The sequence below is a fragment of the Alligator sinensis genome, unplaced genomic scaffold (assembly GCF_000455745.1).
Source record: "Alligator sinensis unplaced genomic scaffold, ASM45574v1 scaffold717_1, whole genome shotgun sequence".
NCBI lineage: Eukaryota > Metazoa > Chordata > Crocodylia > Alligatoridae > Alligator > Alligator sinensis.
The window spans coordinates 1,960,760-1,980,972 of NW_005841961.1; the positions used below are offsets into that span (position 1 = coordinate 1,960,760).

At 46.2% G+C, this 20,213-nt stretch overlaps 1 protein-coding gene across 2 annotated transcripts in view; it reads right to left on the bottom strand.

The window, feature by feature from the left end:
- The window catches only part of MMP16 (matrix metallopeptidase 16), a 302,780-nt gene that overhangs the window by 85,687 nt on the left and 196,880 nt on the right, over positions 1 to 20,213 (bottom strand). The window lies entirely within an intron of this gene.

Sequence of the window (20,213 nt, forward strand, 5' to 3'; positions counted from 1 at the left end):
TTGCTAGCCGTATAAGAGGCTTGAGCGGTTTCCGCCCAAGTTGGAGAACTCCGAGGAGAACCCCCGCAAGGGAGGACTCCATAACCATCTGGAGGAGGAGAACTTCACGTCTCGTGAAGATCTCTAAGCGCTGCAGAGCCTATTGAACCCAGCGCAGGCTATAGGGGTCTGATCAACCTCTGGCCTCTCCCTGTCGCTGAGCGCAATCCTTCGACGAACCCCTTTTTCCCTGCATGCAAGTTCCACGGAGCCTAGCAAACTTCGTGTGAGTGTATCCAGAGCTCTTTCTCTGCTTCGAGTTGTTTTCTTCGGTTGACACAACGGGCTCGCGTGTTTAGAGCCTTCAACCGGATTGGGCTAGAGGTTCGCATGGAAGGAACTCTTGTCCGCCTCTCTTCTTTTCTATCTGTAACCGCAACCCAAGCAAGTTTTCCTGCCTGCACAGCGACCATCTTCGGTGTAAGTAAAATAATCTTTAATCAACTGCTAAGCGTCTGTGCCTAATTCTAGCCCACCGGCCTGCATTCCCCGACCCGGCGTGACCGGGCTGCTGGCCACAGCCCGCTACGCGCAGGCCCCCGAGGGCCTCGGACCGCTCTCAGCCCGCACAATTACTAATATTCAGGGCCTCTGTCCAGGGACCCTGACATCAAGCAAAGAGCCTGAGATTGGTATGGATCTTTTCGACTGGAGAGAGCAATAATGAAGAACTCATTAAAATGACTCTTTTAGTCATAAGATGGAGAACACTTTCAGATAAGAAACACAGCAGTACGGAAACCTAGGAGAATTAGGACATTTTATTTTTACACTGTATATTTCCCCAGATTTAAAATCTTCCAGATTCTTCTATGGATGTAGAGACAAGATAAAAGCAGAATGTCTTCATTCACTGCAAAGAAGATTTTAATTTTTTTTGTTACAGTCCCAAGGAAATTATTTATGTATATATGGAGTGGTGGGTTGCCAAAGGAGTTTTTATAAGATAATTATTGCATATAGACTATATATTTTAGTGAAGCTTAGGTTAATTATGAATCAGGCTAGGTTTGAAATTATAAATAGTAGGGGTGCATTGATAGAGATTTTGGGGACCAATACTGATAGTTGATATTTAAGGAGGCATATAGGCCGATACAGATCCGATTTCTGATACAGCTGCCTCCAACTGGAAAGTCCAGTGTGGTGGAAGTGGAGGGTAGGGGCGTGGGGGGACCCCAGTGGTGAGAGAGGGGGCAGGGCAGGGGGGGTTGACCCCCGTGGTGAGGGAGGGGGCAGGGCGGAGGGGTGGCAGCTGGGGCTACATGGGGCTTTTCTTGGCAGGGCTAGGCTCGGAGAGGGCGCTGGCAGCGCTGGGAGGTTGCTGTATCCATCCCAAATTTCACCACTGCTCTGCTGTCAGGGCCGCCACTGCCAGCCACAACCCCAGCTCAAAGCCCTGTATCCACCCACGCACTGGGAAGAGCCAGAGCAGCGCCAGGCAGCTGACGGTGGTGGTGCTGGGAACTGAGCTGCAGTGAAATTTGGGTTGGATGCAGCATCCTCCCAGTGCCACCAGAGCCCTTTCCAATTCCAGACCCAACCAAGAGGAGACCTGCGCAGCTCCGGCTGCAGCCCACCCCACACAGATCCTGGGGCAACCACCCCCTCCCCCATCCTCCCAGGGTACAACTAGTGGCAGATACTGCCCCTCCCTCACCCTGCCCGGGCAGCGCCTACCCCTGCTCCCTCTCTTAGCATGAGAGGTGTTGATCTGCCCCCCATGCCCCTTCCCACCCCCTCCCCTTCCACCATACTGGATTGACCAGTTGGAGGCATCTCTCCACACTGCCAGCTGTGCTCCTCGCTGCCTGAGTGCTGCGCTGCAGCTGCACACAGCACGAGCATTTATCAGCCAAATTATTAACCCCACTGTGCCAATATCAGATACAACAATTTTCTTTATATCGGTATCAATCCGATATTGGACCGATTTATCACTGCACCTCTAGTAAATAAAAGAAAAAAAGTATTATTAAGTAGGCAAGGGGTTTGGTGAAGCAACAGCTGAGCAACAAATGGAGATAGGGTGCCATCAAACCAATGAAACCAAAAAAACCTCACAGCTCAAGTGCCAAGGACATAACTTGCTTTGCAGTGTAGCTGCAATCTGTGCTACCATTTGTTACAAAAATAAATTTAGACTATTGGCATGATAATGAAACATACTGACATATTGGTAGCTTTAACATGACAGGCCTCATAGCTTCAGCAAAAAGAATAAAATAGTATAAAAACGGGTGTGATTTTGAAAGGGGAACTCTAGTTTGAAGTGCACCCTTATACTCTTTTGGAGCCCACTCTTATGCCTACAGGAACTGCTGAATTAACAACGTTTTGTTAAGGGGGCATACTACTTCTTTTGTCTTACTATAACCATATAGAAATGTTGGGACATCATGGCAGAGTGGTTAAGGCATCTTGCTATGGTTCCAGGGGCACAAATTCAAGGTATATCCATTCAGGCTGTGGGACCTGATGTGATATTAGCCAGCCAAAACGCTCTCATTTGTGCTGTAGAATTCAGAAACTGGTGTGCCTTAATCACATCAGCCCAATGGCCTATTGATTTTATACATAAATTCAAACCTGGCATTAGAAGTTATTCAATATAGATCTTCTGAGAGGTGTTTACATGACAACAGTGCTGTTTTTAAGTCTTTTGGCATCCTCAAGGTAAGTTTTCATTTGGGCTTTATTTGGGCCCAATCCAGTAAGATAAAAGCAGAGTAAACAAAGAATTAAAAAGCAAGAAACAAGAGAAAATTTTAAAAATTGGCAACTCATGCAAGATCATGACTATGCTCATGAAAATACATGTTCATGTCTTATGCGCTCATTCCTTCAAAATACGAATATTTTCCTGAATAAAATCCCTGTCCCATTTTTTTCAAGAAAAGATTCCAGCAAAGTTAGACTTAGTGAGCATGTTGCAAATAAATGTGTTCTGGAGATTCATATGTGAATAAAAAGCAAAACAAATCAGAATTTGCTAAGGTCTGGTAGGCTGGGCTCATCTTCCCTGCTGCACGTCTCTTTTTATGATACAAAGATAGATTTGGAAAAACTCTTATCTGCCTACAGAGCATAGAAAGAACATGCAAAATGTTGGGTCAGGTCTTTCCACATTCTGGTTCCTGTCTCTATTTGGTAATTAAGCCTGAGCATAAACACTGCCTGGCTGATAAAAAGACTAAAAACACAGCGTGGGAAGTCCTTACCAGCCTACCTTTTATTGCTTTAATTAGAATTATTGCAAAGCTCATCTTCTTCCTAGTATATTCCATAGCCCATCTTGGAGTTTTCATAACAGATTATTTTGCAGTTTTAGATCAAGGTGAAGAGCTGTGAACATGATATTGCCCAGTGACAGCCTCTGGGATACATTACAATCAGCCAGCTAAATAAACATCTAGAATACTGTGTTGGATTTATCTATAAGGCTCTCCCTTTACTGATTACTGGTGTTTAATAGTTTTCTCTGTTAATAACATACAAATGAAGCGCTTTTCTCAAATCTGGAAGACTATGCCATGAAAGCCAAAACAAACAAACAAAAAGAATAGAACTGAGCTAATGACATTGCCAAATGTTAATATTTTCCATTTTCTGGCCTCCTGCCAATAAATGGCATCTAGCCAACACATCCTCTTTTCCTTACTCTACAGACCTCTGCCTAAAGACTAAGTCTTCACAATCCAGCCACAGTCATTTGATTTCATTTAACAGCATTTCTCACCTTTAAAATGGATACAGGGATATTACTCTCCTCAAGCACATCTTTATGGTAATGTTCTTGAGAAGGCATTTCATATAGCAAACCCTGAAGACTTAAGTCCTCATTTTAAACTAGATTTTAGAGTGACTGGACATGAAGTAAACAGAGGTTGTACTCACAATATGTGGGCAAATACAGTCAAGGGAAGTGTTGGGAGACTTGACGACATATTCTCTTGAGGTCCATCAGCAGAGGCAATAGTAGTTGTGGGAAAGTCTGATGTGCATTTCACAAGTGAATCTACTGCCAAAATGAGTCTCACAGAAGGAAGGGGTTAAAAATATAGAAGTTGGATGCTGACCATCTGCAGGATAAATAGACATGGAATTTTGGGGGAGGGTATGAAGTGAAACAAATCAGCAACTGACTCATTTCAGCTACAATTTTAGTATCATTAATTGCTCAATATTACACCAAGTACACCTTCTGCTCGACCTGTAAAGTGCAGTTAATGTCACCTTTCTAACAAGTATAGATCAACATATGTGTGTGTGTCTGTGTGCATGTGTGTCTGTGTGTTGAAAAAAAAAAAAAAGAAAAACTTCACCATATTTCTCTCCCCAGGTACAAAATAAGAAAACAAACAACACAGAGGTTAGTCACACTGTTTAATACAATACTGGAAGAAACTAGTGTGTGCTGCATTAGAACCTGCACAGAAGAGAGAGAGATCCAGTATAAAAAAACAGAACGCTATAAGAAATGGCACTTATATGACAATAATTCAGAGAATATTTTAATCTTAAGACCTGACTCTTTGCCTAGGGACAGACATTACACATGAACTGGTTTAAGTGATCAGAAACTGGTTTAAACCTGTAACAGAACAGACATTCAGTGCACATAAATCCATTTCAAAATGGCCAAAGCTGGTTTGAGATAAACCTGGCTGAATGTAGTATCAGATGTAACTGATTTACCTCAAACCGGTTTATGCAATGTCTGTCCCAGACCCCTTGCTGGTTTAAGATAAACCAGAAACCCCCAGCATCCCCTCTGGGCTGGGATCCAGGCACAGCTGGAGCATGAAGCTCAGTTGGGCATGGTGTGTGTATGGTGTGAGGGCGGGGGGGAGTATGGACCCCCATAGCATACAGCCCCCACTGCCTGGCAGTAGCAGCAGGCAGGGAGGTCAGGGTGCTTGTGCCTGGCACAGGCACGACTCCAGCCAGCACTGTGAGAGGGGAGGGAGCGGAGCATGCTCCATTGCTGGGGATCTGCTCCCCACACCTGCAGCCCCAGCACTCATAGCGGGACAAACCCCTCACTGGAGCCTGCTGCCTCCCTCGCTCCCTGCTGTGCAGATACCCACACTCCGCCCAGAGTGGAGGGAGCCCTGCCCCGTGCTTCTGCGTGGAGTCCAGTATGGGCCTTCCCCATTGCGAGTGCTGAGCTGCAAATGTGTGGTGCTGAGCCACTGCGATAGATGCAGCCAGTGCTGCACTGGGGGAGTCTGGCTTAATGGTGGTGGGAGGAGATAAAAGAGCCCCCTGCCCCCCCAGCACTGAACAGGGCCCCCCTCCTGGCCCCACGGAGGTGGAGGAGAGGGAGGAGGGGGAAGAGTTCCCCTCTGGAGCCAGGCAGCCCTGTGTGCTGGGATTGTTCCTGGCTGTCAGGTAGTTGCTGGGGCAGACAAGGCAGGACCTGGACATGCCCCTGCCCTCCTCAGCTCAGCTCTCCTCTGGAAGCAAGGGCTGCTCTAGAACCCCTGGGATTCTGGCCTGAGCCACTGCCTGCACGTGCCTGCATTTTCTGAATGGAAAGGGAACGTCTATCCAATTAGAAAGTGATTCATTCTCTGCAGGTTAGACTAACCTGCAAAGTTTGAATCAATTCAGGCTCAGGCTTTTTGAATGTCTGTCCCTAGCCTACGTGATCACAAATGGGTTTAAATCTGTAACAGAACAGACATTCAGTGCACATAAACCAGTTTCAAAATGGCTGAAACCAGTTTGAGATAAACCTGGTTGAATGTAGTATCACACTTTACTGATTGAACTCAAACTGGCTTATGCAATGTTTCTCCAAGACCCTTTTCCGGTTTAATTTAAACCAGACTCCCCCAGAATCCTGCCATGCTCTCTGGGCCAGGCTCTCTGCTCTGGCTCAGCAGGGCTAGCCCCGCCCCTCTGCTTGTCATCCAGAGCAGGGACAGGCAGGGGTCGGGGTCCGGCCAGATGCTGACTGGGAGGGGAGCAAACAAGAAGTTTAGCCCCCCGAATCCCTCCCCTGTTCCACCAGCATGGACCTGCACTTCTCCATGCTGGCTGCTCCAGCAGCGGGGGCATGCCCAGTCTGGGCAGTAGCCTTGGCTGAACTGGCCAGGGAGGGGGTTTAATTTCCCCCTTCCTGTCCCACCAGCAGGAACCAGAAGCAGGTCCCTTGGCAGTCCCCCTACGCTCTGCAGCAGCGGGGCCAGGCGGGGCCAGATGCTGGCTGGCAGGGCCCTTGAGGCAGAAGGGACAGGGGGTTGTATTCCCCCCTGTACCCCCAGTGCCCCCAGGAGACCGCAGCCAGGTCTGCCTGCCCTGACCTCCACTGCTTGCTCCCTGCTTGGGGCAAGTGGCATGGAATAAGCTCCCCGCTGCCCTCTCCACTAGCTGCCAGAGAGAGGGGGAACAACCCCGTCTCTGTACTCCACCTAATGGGCCCTGCTGGCTGGCCTCCACCCCCCCACCCAGCCACTGCAGTGGTGAGAGGGCAGGGCTCTTGATGGGGTCAGCAGACCCTCTCATGGTGTTGGGGAGCTGCAGCCCCTTCCTGGTGGGGGGGGGGGGGGCACCCCGGGGGGGGGGGGGGGGGGCAGAGCTGTGGCAGACAGTGTGTGGCAGCACCGGGGCTCAAAGTGGGCCAGAGCTCCCCCCAGCATTACTGTCACCGTAGCCCACAGCAGCTTTCCCCACCCTGCAGTGCAGCCACCCTGCCAGGAAGGGGCTTGTGCTCTGGGAAACCGTGAGAGGGACTGCTGGCCCCATCACAGTAGCTTTGCGCTCACCATTCCAGCGGCTGGGTGGGGGTGAGGCCAGAGCCGGCTGGCAGGCCCTGTTAGGCAGGGGGCAGGGAGGGGGCTTATTTCACCATTTGCCCTAGGCGCAGAGCGAGCGGTGGGGGCGGGGGCCAGGGGGGGCATTCCCAGCTACAGTCCCCTGGGGGGCAGTGGGGGTAGAGGAGGGAATAAGCCCCCTCCCTGCACCCTCTGTCTCAGGGGTGCTGCCAACTGGCATCTGGCTGTGCCTGGCCCCGCCGCTGCAGCAGCAAGGGAGGACTACCCAGCAGCCCTTGCTGGTGGGGCGGGGGCGGGGGGGGGAAAATTAAATCCCTCTCTGGCCCGTTCAGCCAAGGCTACTGCCCAAGCTGGCCAACGCCCATCCCTGCCTAGCACTGCTTCCCTGCAGCTAAGGGCCAAGGCCCATCCCTGCCTAGCACTGCTTCCCTGCAGCTAAGGGCGTGCTGTAGCACCCCCCGGTACCTGGCCTGAGCAACTGCAGGCATGTGCCTATATTTCCTCAGTCCAGAGGGAATGTCTGTACGGTTGCAAATCGGTCCAACCTAGGCAGGTTAGACCAACCTGCAAAGACTGAATCAATTCAGGCTCCAGCTTTCTGAAGGCTGTCGCTAGCCTTTATGCCTACATAAAGTGTGACATGACCACTGTTGAGTCATAAAGCTCTCAGGGGAGTTAGTTTTCATGACATTAGTGGTTTGCATTTCCAGTAGCATATATCTGCTCCACTGTGTTAAGCACACTGGCAGCAAAGTGAAATATATCAGAAGCTGATCTATGCAGTTCAGAGATCACAACTGTTGTAAATTTTAATTGGTTACTAGCAAAGTTTGTGCACTGAAGTCTGTACTGAATAGATTCTAAGTATGTTTCGATAAACAATAGGCTAGGGGCAGAAATTACATATAAACTAGTATAAGTTTAGGGCAATTCTTCTGTTGCAAAGAATTCAGAGGCCATGTCTAGGCCAGCACAGCTGTACAGTATGTGGTGCTGCAAACACATCTGTGATGCCACAATATGCGCATTCCGTTGTTCTCTGCACTGCAGAGGAACAGTGCAGAGGGTTTTTTCTTGACCCCTTGATATAAAAAAAGCAGGGTGGTGCACATGGTGGCAGTGCATGACACCTGAAGCTAGAGCCTGGCCAGCCAGAGCTGCACTCCACTGCCGATCAGATTCCACACAGCAGGATCACTGCTGGTGCAGTCCCAGGAGGCCTCCGTGAGCTCAGGTAAGGCTGCTGGTGCCAGCCCAGCCAGTGCCAGCCCAGTTAGCCCAGCCTCCCCTACCCCACCCAGGGTAACTTGTGTGCCAGAGCACACATGGCACAGGTGTTCCCTGGGGACAACTAGCAGCTGCACAAGGTGCACTGCTGCTAGTTGTCCTTGGGGAACCAAATGTCCACTCATGTCTGGATGCAGCCAGAAAGACCACACCAGGTCCAAATGTTTTTAATGCTAGAGATTCTTATTTGAAATTACTAGGCTTATCTTATGAATCTCTGAGTTTATCTTTGCACACCTAACAGTGCTAACATTGTGTACCTCCCTGTGGTATCCTTTAAAGGATCTCAAGGAACTCCAGAATCACCGGTCCACTCCAAGCAGCTATCATGAGATAGCAGGTCATTTCTATGCTCTGATCCTTTATAAAATTATACAAAAGATATATAAAATGTGTGTCCAAGACCTAAGGACTGAGTTATTAAACCTTTCTCAGATAAAAACCATAAAAAGTGAAAGTGCCTGAGCACAGTTTCTAAGTTCCTGTCTATATTAAAAAGCTTTACTTATTTACGTAGGCTAATTTAAAACATTTAAAACAGACTGATCTAGTTAAACTGGTGCACACTTTATCCACCAAGTCTTTATCCATGATGTCATGATTGGCAAGTGTCTTCCTCTTTACTCTGCTCACATTCATCTTTAGGATTATACCTGAGAGCTTCTAATATTTAATAGGAATTATGTTTATAATAAAACATACAACAAAGATAGGAAGAGATTGATGGAAACTATGACAGAAAAATATGCAAGGAAATCTTACAGAAGAACAGACACAGTTAAGTGTCAAGGAATATATCAAATGTATTTTTGGCTGTGTTTTTAAGTAATATAGATTTGGTACCTATAGCTGCTATCTCTGCATCTTAGTCATAAATCTAGGCTGATGGGGATACTCTTTCATTCCTCTGGCAGACAGGGAGCAGTAACCAATGACTGCAGAGATTTATCACAATTCTCTCTTCTTTCTCCCAGCGACCATCTGCCTTAAGGAAGTTTTTGAGCACAACTAACAGTTCGGAATATAACACTGATGGGTTAGAGGCTGTCAGAGAACACAAGGAAGCTACAGGAACTTGATCCAGTAAGTAAGTCTTGAGGATTTAAAAAAAATGTGGTGATTCAGTTCCACTGATTCTTAAATTGTTGGAACTGATAACAGGAGTTCCTATGAGCAACTTCAACTTCAGGATAGGGAATTCAGTCCCTGCTCTCACACTCCTGATTTCCTCCTTCAGAAATGGCAAACATCAAAGACTGACTTGGTATTTGTCTGTCTACCCTAGGGAGAACACTTTAAACTTAAACTGAGCTGTAGACTTCTATATTTATAACCAGCCTCATCGCCAAAGCTTTAAAGGTGATAGAATTCAAAGACTTGGTCTCAAAAATGTATATTTTGGGGTGTCTTGATTTTGTTACTTTCCCACCAGTCTAACAACTTCCACTTTGTTGCTCTAAACACAACTTGATTTGAGGTATCCCTCCTTCCCTATTGCCCCAACAGATTTTAATTAGTGTGTGTCATGACCCAAAGGGTATGATTTTGTGTGTGCTTCGGCACTGCAGAATTATTTCCTGCCATGAGGAGCTTTCGTTGCACGGTGCAATTCTCAGTTGCATAGAGACAACCCCGGTGCAAAGGAGTTCCCGCCACCCGTATGTAAATTTGTGTCCCACTATTGGCTGTTTCTAAATTATTCCCATGTGGCGGCTAGCGATTGGCTTGCTAGCCGTATAAGAGGCTCGAGCAGTTTCCGCCCAAGTTGGAGGAGGAGAAGGAGGACTTCACATCTTGTGAAGAACTCTAAGCGCGCTGTGGAGCTTAACGAACCCAGCGTGTGCCTTAAGAAGGATATATGGGCCTGATCAACCTCTAGCCTCTCCCCGTCCCCGCCTGATCCCTCGACGTACCCTTCCCTGCGCGCTTTCGTGGAGAGTCACCTTTCGGACTCTCATCGTGGTATCCAGAGCTCTTCGGGTTATTTCGTCCGGTTGATTCAATGGGCTCGTGGTTCTAGAGCTCTCAGCCGGCCTTGGACCAGAGTTCGCAGTTAGAACTCTTGTCCGCTCTTCTTCTTTTCTATCTGTAACTGCAACGCAAGCAAGTTTTCCTGCCTGCACCGCGACCATCTACGGTGTAAGTAAAATAATCTTTAATCAACCGCTACACGTCCGTGCCTAATTCTAGTCCACCGTGCCGACCTTTTCCCCGGCCCACGTGCCAGGGCTGCTGGCCACAGCCCACCGCGCGCCCCCGAAAGCCTCGGACCGCTCCCGGCCCGCACAGTGTGGAGCCACAGCCCACCTTACTCTAAGGGAAGCTAGATAGTGGAATCCAGCAGAGTGTATTGTAAATAATATATGATGATGACTAATGGAATGGTTCAAAATATTTGCATGATTCTAAGTATATTATATAGGAAGACAGTGAGGGAGGGCTGGGTTCAGAGTTACTCATGCAACTCTCTCCTCATACCTGGGTAGACCTCAGAGATGCATCTTTTTTTCTTAAATTGTGCAACTGTATAAGTATACTGCTTTTTTTCTGCCCCCCATTTATAAATTTCCATGTGGAATAAGGTCAGTAAATGTTATCTAAATGGTCTGAACCAAAGATGACTCCTTGTTATTTATAGATACAGCAAAATACAGGCAACAAAAGTCAAGTCTTCAGTGGCCTGAAGGCATACAGTCTCCTTTGCCTCAGGACAGGCAAAACATCTGCTGTTTATGACCTTATGAATGTACATGGTATATGACACAGTAGTATCCTACAGTGGTGTGGAAGACCTCTGGAACCTGGGACTTTGCATGAATGGAATTCATTACAGCTGCTATAGAACTGACTCTTCAGTGACTCTGCTAATCCCCCAACATCTCCACACTTATTTTATTATGGCTCATAGTGTTTAAACATCCAGACAACAGATAAAACAGATAAGATGTGTGCAGGCCGGGAGCGATCCGGGCTCTTTTTCGCGCCGCGCGGGCTGTGGCCAGCAGCCCGGGCACGCTGGGTCGGAGAAAACAAGTGACACGCTAGAATTAGGCATGGACGCTTAATGGTTGATTCAAGATTGTTTACTTACACTGAAGATGGTCGCGGTGTAGGCTGAACAGTTTCCCAGGCACAGCTCCGCTTAAATCCTCGTTTGAGGACTCAGACAATATTCGGATCACTCCCATGGAGTTGTCGAGGCTCCGTGAATCTTTTTGCGCGCAGGGAGAGGGATACGTCGAGGATTGCGAACGGCGAAGGGGAGAGGCTAGAGGCTGATCAGACCCCTGTTGCCTGCTTGAAATGCACTGGGTCCGATAGGCTCCGCAGCGCTTAGAGATCTTCACACAGCGTGAAGTCTCCTCCTCCTGGTGTTCGTGGAGTCCTCCAACTTGGGCGGAAACCACTCAAGCCTTTTATACGGCTAGCAAGCCAATCGCTAGCCGCCACATGTGAATAATTTCACGCAAGCCAATAATGGGGCTCGAATTATAATACAAATGGCGGGAACTCTTTGCAAAGTGCATTTCTGTGCTGCAAAGAAGAAATGCACTCTGCAAAGAAAGCTACAAATTGGCGGGAAAATAATTCAGTGGTGCCAAAGCACACACAAAACAAAATCACACCTTTGGGTTGTGACAAGATGAAGATGTTCTGTTGGAGAGGTGGGTTGATAACTTTTTTTCAAAAATATTAATAAAAACATTTTTAAATATATATTTTTCTTAAAAATAATCCTGGTTAAACTGTAATCTTTATATAATACAAAATATGTTAACTCAGAAACATCCTAATCTTTTAAATATTTAAATGAAAAATAAATATGCTGAATCCATGAGCCTCTATGAAAAACTTCAAGTTACAGGCTAAGTGATTTTCTATATAAAGAATCAGGGGAAAAGCTCAAAAGTGGACCATAAGCCAAGTACAAGCCAACAGTGTGCTCTTCTTGCAAAAAAGCCAACAACATCCTGAATTTTATTAACAGAAGTGTCACTTAGAAATCAAGGGCCGTGATTCTTCCACTCTATTCAGTGACCAGTTTTGGGCTCCACAATTCAAAAAGATTGTGGACGGCTTGGAAAGAGCCCGGCACAAAGCAACCAAAAAGGGTTAAGGGCCTGGGATGCACGATTTATGGAGAAGCCTGAAAGAGCTATGGTTATTTAGTATGGCGAAGAGAAAACTGGGCGGGGGGAGAAGGTGGGAGTGATAACAGTCTTCAATTATGTGAAAGGTGATTACAGAGAGGCTGGAGATGGGCTTTTCTCTGTGGCCATAGGACACAGGACTAGGTGCAATGTTCTTAAACTTCACCAGGGGAAATTTAGGTTGGAGATTAGGAGGAACTTTCTGACTATGAGGGTGGTCAAGCAATAGAACAGGCTACCTAAAGAAGTTGTGGAATCCCTATCTCTAGACATTTTCAGGAATAGGTGAGACAGACACTTAGCTTGGATGGTTTAGTTAGGAATGATTCTGCCTTAAGCAAGGTGCTGGAATAGATAACATTGTGAGGTCCCTTCCAGCCCTACATTCCTATGATCCTAAATATTGCACAAAAGCTCATTCACTGTGCATTCTGTATTGTGGAGCACAAAGGGTGTAAGGGTACAAGAAACTGGCAAAGTCATCATAGGAGTTCAGATTCCCAACGGCATCATCATAAATCACTAAGGCTAGGGATAGACATTACACATAAACCAGTTTAAGTGAGCAGAAACTGGTTTAAACCTGCAACAGAACAGATGTTCAGTGCACATAAACCAGTTTCAAAATGGCTGAAATTAGTTTGAGATAAACCTGGTTGAATGTAGTATCAGACTTAATTGATTTGGCTCAAACCGATTTATGCAATGTCTGTCCTAGACCCCTTGCTGGTTTAAGATAAATCTTTATGGAGAAGTCTGAGAGCTATGGTTATTTAGTATGGAGAAGAGAAAACTGAGGGAGTTGGGAGTGATAACAGTCTTCAATCACTCCAGCATCCCAACATGCTCTCTGGGATGGGCAGAGCTCTCTGCTCCAGAGCGGGACTGGCCCCACCCCTCTACTCCCTGGCTGCAGCTCCAGAGACATGCAGGCTTCTCCCCCTATCCACTCTCTGCTAAGCAGGAATCCCCCCGCGCCTCCCCCCCCCCTTGGTGAGGAGGTGTCTGTGTATTAGCTAGCAGACCACATGCTGGTTACAGTCCCTGCAGAATCAACAGGTAGCTGGTATGTCTCTCTGTTATTTTATTAGGTGATAAACACTGTTATCAATTCCCTGCTGAGATAATCATAGTGTTCTTCTGGAGCCTGGCTATGTCCCCGCTCAGCTCAGTACTGTGGAAGGGAAGAGAGGGCTGCTCTAGTGCCCCCCGGCTTCTAGCCTGAGCCACTGCAGGCATGTGCCTGCATTTCTGGGATGTCTATCTGGTTACAAAACTGATTTAGTCTAGTCAGGTTAGACAAACCTGCAAAGATTGAATCAATTCAGGCTCAGGCTTTTTGAATGTCTGTCCCGAGCCATAAGGATCATCCATGGAGCCCTTCCTAGGTAGTCTCATGCTCCTATTTCATACTCTATCAGAGTTCCGATAGGCTCAGCTCACACAGAGAAAACAAAATATGATGGTAATATATGACAGACTATGATATATGTGGGTGTGTGATATATATATATATATATATATATATATATATATATATATATATAGGGGGGGCTCAGTTCTCAAATTTACATATAAATGTATGCATCCAAAATATCTGAGACAGAAGGCAGGCAGGGTAGCACCTTATGCCCCCTCTATATATTATACTTAAGGCATGATTAACTAGGTAATCATGTCTTAAGTTGTGACCCAATTACATGGTCAACCAATTAACCATGTGAAAGAACAATGAATAAGCTACAAAATTATTCAACAAAAATTGTGTAATAACTTTGTAGGTTGTTTAAATGATGACATTAATTGAATATGTGGCCAAGTGCTCCCTTGTGGCTGGGAGCCCCAGCAACTGAGAGGCTCCCCGCCACCCGGGGGCCGCTGCTACCCCCACAATTGACAGGGCTTGCAGTGGTGGCAGTGTTTTCAGCTGCAGGGCTTGCAACAGGTAAAATGCTGCCTCCCACTATGTGCTTCATAACATGCAGGGCTTGCAGCAGAGGCAGTGGGAAGAATGCTGCTGCCGCTGCAAGGTCCACACGTCATCAGGCTCATAGCAGCAGCAGCATTCCCAGTGCTGAACCCACTGCAAGTCCCACAGGCCATGTTGAGTGAGACCTCCCGAACTCTGTCAGCTAAGAGACTTACAGCCAAGGAAGCTGGTGCAGGGGAATACCGGGATTATGATCCCAGGTTCCCCCTTCATTGGTGACAACATGCAACGAGAGCTTATGCACAATATCACTATCACACCTCCTGCTATGCATGCTTGGCATGGCAGGAGCAGTGATTGTGCAGATCATGCATTAGATCCCATCGCACCTTTACTTGCACATGTAGAAGGGCCCTTAGGCTAGGGGCAGACATTACACATAAACCAGTTTAAGGCTAAAGGAACACATTCAAAAACCCTGAGCCTGAACTGATTCAATCTTTGCAGGTTAATTTAACTTGCAGAAAGTGAACTGGTTTGCAAGTGGACAGACATTAGGCACATGCCTGCAGTGGCTCAAGCCAGAAGTCCAAGGGTGCTAGAGCAGCCTTCCCTTCCATGGGGAAGCTGAGCTGAGGAGCGGGGGCATGTCCAGGTCTCAGCAGGCCTGCCTCAGCATCTCCCTGACAGTCGGGAGCAATCCCAGCACACAGGGCTGCCTAGCCCCAGAGGGAAACTCTTTCTCCTCCTCCCTCTCCCCCACTGCTGCTGGGCCAGGATGGGGGCTCTGTTCAGTGTTGAGGGTGCTCTTCTCCTTCTTCCTCTCCTGCTGCCACCATGGGGTGGGGAGGGGGGTTCTGTGAGGCTGCCTGGCACCAGAGAGTGACTCTTCTTACTGCTTCTACCCCATTGCTGCAGGATGGGGAGGTGGGAGTTCTATGAGATGCTGCCCAGCCCCAGAGTGGGACTCTTCTCCCCACTCCTCCCTTCCCCAGGGCAGGGGGAGGCTCTTTTCCATGCTGAAGGGAACTCTTCCCCTTCCTCTCCTCTCCCTGGAAGGGCAGTGGGAGCATGGAACTCAGCTGAGCAGGGTGTGGGTATGGAGGTTGGGGGATGTAGGGATCCCCACACACTTCCCCCATGGCATGCAGCCAGGCAGGCAGGGATGTCAGGGCACTCATGCCTGACACAGGTGCGGCTCCAACCAGTGCTGAAGGAGGGAGCAGGGCTTGCCTTACCCCTGAGGCTCTGCTCCCCATGCCTGTAGCTCCAGCCCTCATAGTGGGGGAAGCCCAACACTGGAGGCTGCTGTCTCCCCTGCTCCTGGCTGAGCAATCCCCATACTCTGCTGGGAGTGGAGGGAGCCCCACCCCTGCTTCCTCAAAGAGTCCAGTGTGGGGCTTCCCCTCTGTGAGTACAGAGCTGCAGGCATGCTGTGTGGAGTCCTGGGTTTAAGTTAAACTAGTCTCCCAGCATCCCACATGCTTTGCAGGCCTGGGCTGGACTGGGCTGTCTTCTCCAGAGAACAAGGGCTGGCCCAGCCCCTCTGCTCTCTAGCCAGAGCTCTGGCAGAGACTATAGACACAGCAGGATCTGCCTGGCTTCCCCCTGCCTCCCCTCCCTCCCGCCACCACTCACTGCTTAGTCAGAGATCCCCCCCTCCCTCCCATCTCCCACAGCACAGGCCCCAGCCCCACAGACCCTAGCCAGCATGTGGTATGCTAGCTAATGCTGAGAGGTCTCTATGTGTGTGTGTCCTTAATTTCATTGGGACAGGACAAAGGCAGACAGGTAAATGTCAGCTTAGGGTTTCCTGGAGCTAATCAACAGGTCAGCTGGTAATGTCCCTCTGCTCCTTCTTTGGAAAAAAGATGTTTAAGAAGAGCTTGAACTAATGAAAGAGGCTTTTATTTTCTTGATGGGCTGCTCAACACTGTGTTATCAGCTCCCTGCTGGCTCCCTTGCCTGTCAGGTTTGCTGCAGACAGTATGAAGAAGCAGGGAGAGGGAGATTGAAAAGCTCAGTATCATCAATTGACGCATGCACTGCACACCACCCCTTTGCCTCAAAGTGCTAGCTGGGGCCTGGGTTCTGGCAACCCTCCAGCCCCTGGAGCAGTTAGTAGGGAAATGCCTGGGACTGTGCAAATAGGGTGGAGGTTTAAAGCCCTCCCTAATCAGAGCATCCTGCCGGGGCCTGGCCATGCCCTCCCTTAGCTCAGCACTGTACAAGGGAAGGGAGGGCTGCTCTAGTGCCCCCTGGCATCTAGCCTGAGCCACTGCAGGCATGTACCTGCATTTCCTCAGTCCAGAGGAAATGTCTGTGCAGTTGCAAACTAACAGAGATTCAATCTAGGCAGGTTAGACTAGCCTGCAAAGATTGAATCAATTCAGGCTTTTGAATGTCTGTCCCTAGCCTTAGAGACTTTCTGGTTCAAAGAGGCATAACGTTTTGTAGCTTTTTATGAAGCTTGCTGTCTGTTTGCCTTCTGCCTGACTTCAGACTAACATAGCTAAAAGTTATTTATATTTTTCATCTTTCACCTGAAAGTTGACCCTTTGAGTTTCCCCTCTTTTCTGATTCAACCTTCCTCAATTTTATTCTGGCTTAAAATGTTTTTTTTTTCTCTTATCATTATTCCCTTCCTCCTGGCACTCCTTACCCCCCAAAATTAGTAACATTTGTGTTATCATATGTAAAAGTTTAGGGATTGCAGCCTCAATTTTTGGTGCCCAACATGTACATGCAATGTTACAATTGTTGCCCAACTTCTTCTTTTAACAAGTTTGGGGTTGTGATATCAAACTGAGTTCCACACAGACCAACTAAAAGTAAATTGGGGTCTGCATGAATGGAATGTCTATTTTCTTGAGATTTTCCAGCTGGTCTAATAAAAGGTATCATTTTGGAACCAAGAGTTCTAGTTTTTTGTATATCCATATGGAGCAACCTGAAGAATAGATGCCCAAGAAAAACAGCCATACATGAAGGGCAGGTAGCAAAGGATAGTTTTCGATATACACAATTATTTTTAACATACCCATGCACAATCATCTCCTCACTTTGCCATATCTCCCACCTCATCAAGTTTTCGCTCCCAGTATTTCTCTAAGTTCTGCATTTCTCCCCATGGATTCTGCTCTCTCATAATTCTGTTTCGCAAACTTATTGTTACTATTTCCTACCTTGCCTTGACTTCACTGTCTGGAAGGAGGAGTATGTTATGTTCATTACAGCTTAACTGGATTCAAGCTACCAGTTTCTGCTCCTCTGTCAATAAAATATTCTCTGCGACCATAAAATCAAATGGTTTCAGAAACACAGGTATTGTTCAACTGTGGAAGAGGAGGATTTTTCTTAAGTAACAACCCCATTATCCTTCTCTCTTCCATGAATCTCCTCTATTCATTCTTCAAAATATGAATAAGGGGAGCATGAAAGTACAGGTCTTTTCCCTTACAACATGACTTATTTACTGATTTTGTAATCCATAGTGATAGACCACTGAATTGAGAATGGAGGAAATGTAATACTAAGATGAGGAAGCAGTGAATCTCTTTTGCATTTCTCATTTCAGACTGGGATATTAATAAACCCACACAAGTGAGGCATACTAAGAAAAATCATAGCATCAAATCAATATATAAAAAAGAAGACTGTGATGGTCAACTAAAAGCAACACTGTAATATAGCCATAACCAAACATCTGGGTTGTACATGTTTCCTCCCAGTCAGGATTCGTTTTCTAAAATTTTCCCCTTGATTGGCAATGCATTAATTCATGAACTTTAACAAAAGTAGGAAATCCAAACAAAAATGATAGGAAACATATATTTATTAAGGTGTTACTAGCATTTGCAACAATTGTTTATCCTTTTTGAGGTACACAACATTCAACTGATCTTCCCTAAGAATTAAAATTGCTGCTGAAAATAAGCCTACTACCATTTTAAAGATTCACTGATTTATGGTTTTACAAAATAACCAAGCTGTTCTGTTCTACTTTTTAAAACCACATAGACCAGAAGAAAAAGAGGTAGAGGAAAACATTTAGTCAAGAGTACCTGTAGCACTTTGGTGCTAGATTCAACTTTAGAAGTTCAGTGAAGTTTTCTGTTCTTCTATCATATTGTTAGATGATTCATAACTACGTCATAGGGACTACTGTACAAAAACCCTTATCTTAAAAAAACATAAACCCCACCTTGGAGGAATTCATTGTATCTAAAAACAAAAATGTATTTTGCACCCTTCTATCTTTTAATACTCCAAGACAAAGAATATTTTAGCCACTGAGGTTTCATTATGCCTTAACAAACAAATCAAGGGTCACCAAACTTCTCATGTGCACTCACGCTGCTTAGTGTTGTCTTTCAGTTCTCACAGTGTTGTGTAAAAACTGCCAGTCAGTCTCTTTCCTGACAGTATTCCACTCCAACAAGAATAACTTCTCCCTTACATATATCAATGAATACACAAAAGCATATAGGATGTTATTTTTGCAAATATGAATTATAGTAAATGAATACATATATTATTTTTTCAGTAATACCTATCATGGTGTAAAAAAATAATTTACATTTCTTAATTATTCAAATAGCAAAATCTATGGGAGGTTAATATGTTAATTATACAACACTATTCTTTCAGGGAGAGTATTCAACCACATTAACTAACCCTTTGCTCTTCAGCATTCTCCCACTTTTTTGTCCTTACTGCATGCAACTTCCCTCTTAAAAAGCTTGAGGGCTTTTTTATAAAGGGAAATTACACATGATTTTCATTTCAGAAGGAGTCCCCATGTGTGCATTCTTATTCGAGAATAAGAGTGCCATTTCCAAGTTAGAAGTGGAGTAAACTGGCATCTGGGAAAAAGTGCTCTTATTCTTACAATGAAAGAACTGATGTGGTTTCTTCAATGCAAATTCACATTTCACCTCAGTCCAAAATAACATTCAAGCATGTGCAAGTCTGAGACTTTATTATAGAGTACTCAAACCAGCAGCTCAGAGAAAACACAAAGCAGTGGATGCTGTGCAGTTCTTCCAGTGAAGTCTGTGTGCACAACACTGTTATTATTTAAGTACTGCAACAACAAGAATGTAAGACTACCAGCTGTGTTCATTTATGTTAAATTGTATGAAGATTTTAACTTATAAATGAGGTAAAAATATGAGCAATATAGTCCTAGAATACAGCATAGATTCTACTATACTATCAAGAATATCTTCTTCAGTCACCATGAAAGATCTTCCTTGTAGCCAGTCTGTTAGTTAAGGACTTCACAATGCAGATCAATGCACTGCTGTCTCTCTGAGTATGCTACACTGAAAGAATTGCACCATAAGAATTGTTACCACATTGTGTTCATACTAATTAGGTTCAAGTCTTGCTGTGAGCACCTGAATACAAAAGTTGTTAAACAAAAAGCCTATACTTTGACTTGAAAAATCCCAAGGGAAAAAAGCCGTAATTATCCCCAAACCCAGATTAATGGATATATATTTCAGTTTTTATTTCAATTTTTTCTGCAGACAGAATAAAATTTTCTAGGGCATTACTCTACCCTCTCCTTGATGCTTGACAGAGATCCTATTTAAAGAGAACCAAACTCATTATCTTAATAACCTGAGGTTAATTTGAACTCAGTCCCCTTACACCAGTCCAATATACTGAAGTAATTATCTATGGTAGGGGTTGGCAATATATGGACCATGGGCCAGATATGGCCTGTGAAGCTAAAGGGCTTTGCCTGTGCCCATGCTCACACCCATTCCCAGATCAGGGAAATCCAGTATGCAGCTGTGTCTTCGCCACCACTGCTTTTCCCTGCTTTCAGCCAGTGGGGAGCTGTGCAGGGGCTGGTCAGCTTTTAGCAGTGTTTGTGCTGCAACCAGAAGGTGGGAGTACAGGGTAGTAGGGAGGAACAGCAGCAACAGAGACACAGTTTGCAACTGCTTATCCCTAGTGCAGTTCTCCATTGGTAGAAGCTCTGCTTGATCCACAGCCAGGGAGTGAGGGGGC